Source organism: Eubalaena glacialis, chromosome 14 (genome assembly GCF_028564815.1).
Source record: "Eubalaena glacialis isolate mEubGla1 chromosome 14, mEubGla1.1.hap2.+ XY, whole genome shotgun sequence".
In the NCBI taxonomy this organism is placed as follows: Eukaryota; Metazoa; Chordata; class Mammalia; order Artiodactyla; family Balaenidae; genus Eubalaena; species Eubalaena glacialis.
Window position 1 is genome coordinate 77,000,130 of NC_083729.1, and position 6,506 is coordinate 77,006,635.

The 6,506-nt window shown below is 32.7% G+C and overlaps 1 pseudogene; it reads left to right on the forward strand.

Moving 5' to 3' along the window:
• Window positions 1–6,008: 6,008 nt before the first annotated feature.
• LOC133074882 (small nucleolar RNA U3) lies at window positions 6,009–6,085 on the forward strand (annotated as a pseudogene).
• The last annotated feature ends 421 nt before the right edge of the window (window positions 6,086–6,506 follow it).

Consider the following 6,506-nt stretch of genomic DNA (forward strand, 5'->3'; position numbering starts at 1 on the left):
TTTCATCTGTATTCATGAGTGATATTGGCCTGTTCTTTTTTTCTTCTAATGTCTTCATCTCATTTTAATAATAGGATAATGCTGGACTCATTGAATTAATTGGGAAGTGTTCCTCTGTTTCTATTTTCCAGAAAAGAATGTAGAAAATTGGTATTATTTCTAACTTACATGATTGACAGAATGCACAGGTAAAAATCTACTGGTCTGATGATTTCACATATGGAAGATTCTTCTTTTTTTTTTTAACATCTTTATTGGAGTATAATTGCTTTACAATGTTCTGTTAGTTTCTGCTGTATAACAAAGTGAATCAGCTATATGTATACATATATCCGCATATCCCCTCCCTCTTGTGTCTCCCGCCCACCACTCTAGGTGGTCACAAAGCACTGAGCTGATCTCCTGGTGGGATGCAGCTGCTTCCCACTAGCTATCCATTTTACATTTGGTAGTGTATATATGTCAATGTTACTCTCTCACTTCGTCCCAGCTTAACCTATCCCCTCCCTGCATCCTCAAGCCAATTCTCTTTGTCTGTGTCTTTATTCCTGTCCTACCACTAGATTCTTCAAAACCATTTTTTTTTTTTTTTGGACTCCACATATATGTGTTAACATATGGTATTTGTTTTTCTTTTTGTGACTTACTTCACTCCATATGACAGTCTCTAGATCCATCCACCTCACTAAAAATAACTCAATTTTGTTTCTTTTTATGGCTGAGTAATATTCCATTGTATATATGTGCCACATCTTCTTTATCCATTCATCTGTCGATGGACACTTAGGTTGCTTCCATGTCCTGGCTATTGTGGCACATGTCTCTTTTTGAATTATGGTTTCCTCAGTGTATATGCCAAGTAGTGGGATTGCTATGTCATATGGTAGTTCTATATTTAGGTTTTTAAGGAACCTGCATACTCTTCTCCATAGTGGCCTTATTGATTTACATTCCCACCAAGAGTACAAGGAGGTTCCCTTTTCTCCACACCCTCTCCAGCATTTATTGTTTGTAGATTTTTTGATGATGGCCATTCTGACTGGTGTGAGGTGATACCTCATTGTAGTTTTGATTTGCATTTCTGTAGTGATTAGTGATGTTGAGCATTCTTTCATGTATTTGTTGGCAATCTGTATGACTTCTTTGGAGAAATATCTATTTAGGTCTTCTGCCGTTTTTTGGATTGCATTGTTTGTTTTTTGATATTGAGCTGCATGAGCTGCTTGTATATTTTGGAGATTAATCCTTTCTCAGTTGCTTTGTTTGCAAATATTTTCTCTCATTCTAAGGGTTGTCTTTTCGTCTTGTTTATGGTTTCCTTTGCTGTGCAAAAGCTTTTAAGTTTCATTAGGTCCCATTTTTTTATTTTTGTTATTTCCATTTCTCTAGGAGATGGGTCAAAAAGGATCTTGCTGTGATTTATGTCATAGAGTGTGCTGCCTATGTTTTCCTCTAAGAGTTTAATAGTGTCTGGCCTTACATTTAGGTCTTTAATCCATTTTGAATTTCTTTTTGTGTATGGTGTTAGGAAGTGTTCTAATTTCATTCTTTTCCATGTAGCTGTCCAGTTTTCCCAGCACCACTTATTGAAGAGGCTGTCTTTTCTCCATTGTATATTCTTGCCTCCTTTATCAAAGATAAGCTGACCATATGTTCATGGGTTTATCTCTGGGCTTTCTATCTTGTTTCATAGGTCTATCTTTCTGTTTTTGTCCCAGTCCCATACTGTCTTGATTATTGTAGCTTAGTAGTATAGTCTGAAGTGAGGGAGTCCAATTCCTCCAGCTCCGTTTTTCTTTCTCAAGATTGTTTTGGCTATTCAGGGTCTTTTGTGTTTCCATACAAATTGTGAATTTTTTTTGTTCTAGTTCTGTGATAAATTCCATTGGTAGTTTGATAGGGATTGCATTGAATCTGTAGATTACTTTGGGTAGTATAGTCATTTTCACACTGCTGATTTTCCAATCCAAGAACATGGTATATCTCTCCATCTGTTTGTATCATCTTTATTTTCTTTCATCAGTGTCTTATAATTTTCTGCATACAGATCTTTTGTCTCCTTAGGTAGGTTTATTCCTAGGTACTTTATTCTTTTTGTTGCAATGGTAAATGGGAGTATTTCCTTAATTTCTCTTTCAGATTCTTCATCATTAGTGTTTAGGAATGCAAGAGATTTCTGTGCATTAATCTTTTATCCTGCTAGTTTACCAAATTCATTGATTAGCTCTGGTAGTTTTCTGGTAGCATCTTTAGGATTCTCTATGTATAGTATCATGTCATCTGCAAATACTGCCAGCTTTTTTTCTTTTTTTCCATTTTAGATTCCTTTTATTTCTTTTTCTTCTCTGATTGCTAAGGCTAAAACTTCCAAACTTATGTTGAATAATAGTGGTGAGAGTGGGCATCCTTGTCTTGTTCCTGATTTTAGTGGAAATGCTTTCAGTTTTTCACCATTGAGTATGATGCTTGCTGTGGGTTTGTCATATATGGCCTTTATTATGCTGAAGTAAGTTCCCTCTATGCCTACCTTTTGGAAAGTTTTTATTATAAATGGGTGTTGAATTTTGTTGAAAGCTTTTTCTGTATCTATTGAGATTATCATATGGTTTTTATCCTTCAGTTTTTTAATATGGTGTATCACATTGATTGATTTGTATGTATTGAAGAATCCTTGCATTTATTCATTATTGATTCAACTTAATATGTGTATAGATCTGTATAGATGATCTACTTCTCCTCATGTGAGATTTGACAATTTGTGTCTGTCAAATAATTGATACATTTCACCTAAATTACAAAATTTGTGGCCTTAGAATTATTTGTAGTATTCCTTTAGTATAATCTCAGTTTCCATGGAGTCAGTAGTAATGATTACTGAAAAATTCCATATTGGTAATTTTTCTCTTTCTCTTGTTTAGCCTGGCTGCAGCTTTATCAATTTCATTCCTCTTTTCCAAACAAATAGCTTTCCTGTTTGTTAATTTTCTCCTTTGATTTACTAGTTTTAAGTTTATAAATTTCTGCTCTACATTTTATTATTTATCTTCATCTGTTAGCTTTAAGCTTCCTCTTGTTATTTATGTAGTGTAAAATGTTGGAAACTATATTTTCACTTTAGGTCCAACTTCTTTTATAACATATACATTTAATGCTACAGATTTTCATTGAAGCACTGCTTTCCTTCTATCTCAGAAATATTATTATATTTAAAATTTTTATTTACTTGAAAATATTTTTAGTTTTTTGACACTTCTTGTTTGATCCATGTGTTATTCAGAAGTGTATTGTTTAATCTCTAAATATTGGAGTTTTTCCAGCTATCTTTCTGTAATTAATTTTGGTTTAGTTCCATTGTGCAATGAGAATATATTTTGTATGATTTCTGTTCCTTTACATTTTTTCAAATTTTTGACACAACATGTGGTCTATCATGTTGAATATTCTATGTGAGCTTGAAAAATGTGTATTACTTTGTTGTTGAATAGAGTATTCTATATATGCTAATTGGATCCAGTTTACTGGTGAGGCTGTTTAATTCAATTGTATCAGTACTGATTTTCTTTTTGTTGGCTATATCATCACTAAAAAAGAGCTGTTGAATTCTCCAACTGTAACTGTGGATTTGTCTATTTCTCCTAGCAGTTCCAATGGTTTTTGCCTCATGTATTTGCCTCATTTACATATTTTTTCTTAACTTTTTATTGTTCTATTGTATATCTTCAAATTTGTTATTCATTTACTCTACAAAATATGAAGACAATAAAGTACACATCATGTTATTTATAGTAAGTTCAAGAAAATTTTATAATATTTTTCTTATGTATTACTGTGTAACAAAGTACTCTAAACTCAGTGGCATAAAATAATAACTGGCTTGTTATTATCATAAATTCTGTGAGTCAGTAATTCAAATAGAGCATGGGGGGATGAATTTTTTTTCTACTTCACTATGTTGGATGCTTCAGCTGAGAAGGTTTGAAAGGCTGTGGGTGACTTGAATGATTGCAGCTGTAATTATGTAGAGGATTCTATAGTCACATTTTTGGTGTCTAGGTGGGGATGAGTCTAAGATACTTTGACCAACTGTCCCAGTTTGCCTGGAACTGAAGGGGTTACCAAGATGCTGGATGTTTAGTGCTAAAACCAGGACCATTTTGGGCATATAGTTGGTCACTGTTCTCTATGGTTGAGCTCAGCTGACAATTGATTAGAGCACTTCACATGCTTCTCAAAACATGGTGCTAGATTATGAGAGAAAATCTTCCAAAAGGGAGTATTCAGAGACAAATGATTAAAAGACCAAGGCAGAAGTTACAAGACTTCTCATAAAGCCTGGGAAATCACATAGCATCATTCAGTTGCAATTACGTTACAAAGGCTAGCCAATTTTAATAGGAGGGGAATTACTTTCCACCTTTAGTTAGCGGAGTGGCAAAATCACATAGTAGAAGAGCATCTAGGAGAAGGAATAATGCTGTAGTAATTTTTGAAAATGATAATTTGCTGCAAAATAAACAATATTTCATATATGTATACATATGGTATGGCTATAAGAAAAACAAAGAAATGATCAACTTAAAATTCAGGCTAGCAGTTATAAATAAGGCAATGGGAGTGGGTTGTAACAATGAGGGTATGCTTGGCATGTGTGGAATTCTGACAATATTTGGTTTTCGATGAGTGGTTGTTAGGTATTAAATTTTAAATTATTTGTTTAAATGTATATTTCATTTAAATGTACTTTTCTGGGTGTACATTATTTTACAAAATTAAAAATATATATTAAAATTAGAAATGGACAACTCTATTCTGGAATTTATTCTCTAACATATTTGCTGAGAACACTCCCTTAAAAGCACCAAATGAGAACTTATTTATTAGAGAATTTTTAGCTTTGATTATTTTATTTTCTAAATTTTTCAAGTTTGTGGATTAGAGCTCCTAAAGGTGGTTAATTTTTTGAAAACAACAACAACAAACCCACCACATTTGAATGATTTTTGTCTTTAAGAAAAATGAAATGGAGAATAAACTTTATGATGCCACAGATACATTTAATGGAAAAGTTGATAGCTTTATGAACAGCATGAACTCCAGAATGAGGCAGCAGAATAAGCAAACAAATTAGTAAAATTTAGCCCAAACAAAGATAAATCATTAAAAAATAAATTTTTGTTAAAAGAAAATTACAGAAATATCTATTTAGGTCTTCTGCCCATTTTTTGATTAGGTTGTTCGTTTTTTTAATACTGAGCCACATGAGCTGTTTGTAAATTTTGGAGATTAATGCCTTGTCGTTCGCATCGTTTGCAAATATTTTCTCCCATTCTGTGGGTTGTCTTTTTGTTTTGCTTATGATTTCTTTTGCAGTACAAAAGCTTTTGAGTTTAATTAGGTTCCATTTGTTTATTTCTGTTTTTATTCCCATTACTATAGGAGAGAGATAGAAAAAGATATTGCTGCAATTTGTGTCAAAGAGTGTTCTGCCTACATTTTCCTCTAAGAGTTCTATAGTATCCAGTATCATATTTAGGGCTTTAATCCATTTTGAGTTCATCTTTGTGTACGGTGTAAAAGAATGTTCTAGTTTCATTTTTTTACATGTAGATGTCCAGTTTTCCCAACACCATTTATTGAAGAGACTGTCTTTTCTCCATTGTTTATTTCTGGGCTTTCTATCTTGTTCCATTGATTTATATTTCTGTTTTTGTGCCTGTACCATATTGTTTAGATGACTGTAGCTTTGTAATGTAGTCTAAAATCAAGAAGCCTGGTTACTCCAGCTCCATTTTACTTCCTCAAAATTCCTTTGGCTATTAGGGGCCTTTTGTGTCTCTATACAAATTAAAAAAAAAAAATGATACAAATGAACTTATTTACAAAACAGAAACAAACTTACAGACTTGGAGAATGAATTTATGGTTACCAGGGGGGAAGGGTGGAGGAGAGGGATAGCTTGGGAGTTTGGGATTGACATGTACACACTGCTACATTTAAAATAGGTAAGCAAGACTATACTTTCAGGGATCATTTCTATAGTTCGTTGCTAGAGAAGTTTCTCTGAATGTATAGAGCACCTTAAGGCTGTGAAAAAATGAATATATAAATAAATAAATAAATAAAATAGGTAACCAACAAAGACCTACTATATAGCACATGGAACTCTTCTCAATATTCTGTAATAACCTAAATGGGAAAAGAATTTGAAAAAGCATAGATACATGTCTATGTATAACTGAATCACTTTGCTGTACACCTGAAACTAACACAACACTGTTAATCAACTATACTCTAATATAAAATAATTTTTTTAAAAAAAGAAAATTGCATTTGTGAGCAGAACTTTCTATATTTTATGAAAAAAATCAGTTATGAAGATGCTTACCAACAAAACTAGCTCTGAGCATTAAACCAAAGAACCCATATATATTAATTTCCTATGACTTTTGTAAGAAACTACCACAAACTGAGGGGTGTAAAACAGCAGAAATTTATTCTTTCATATT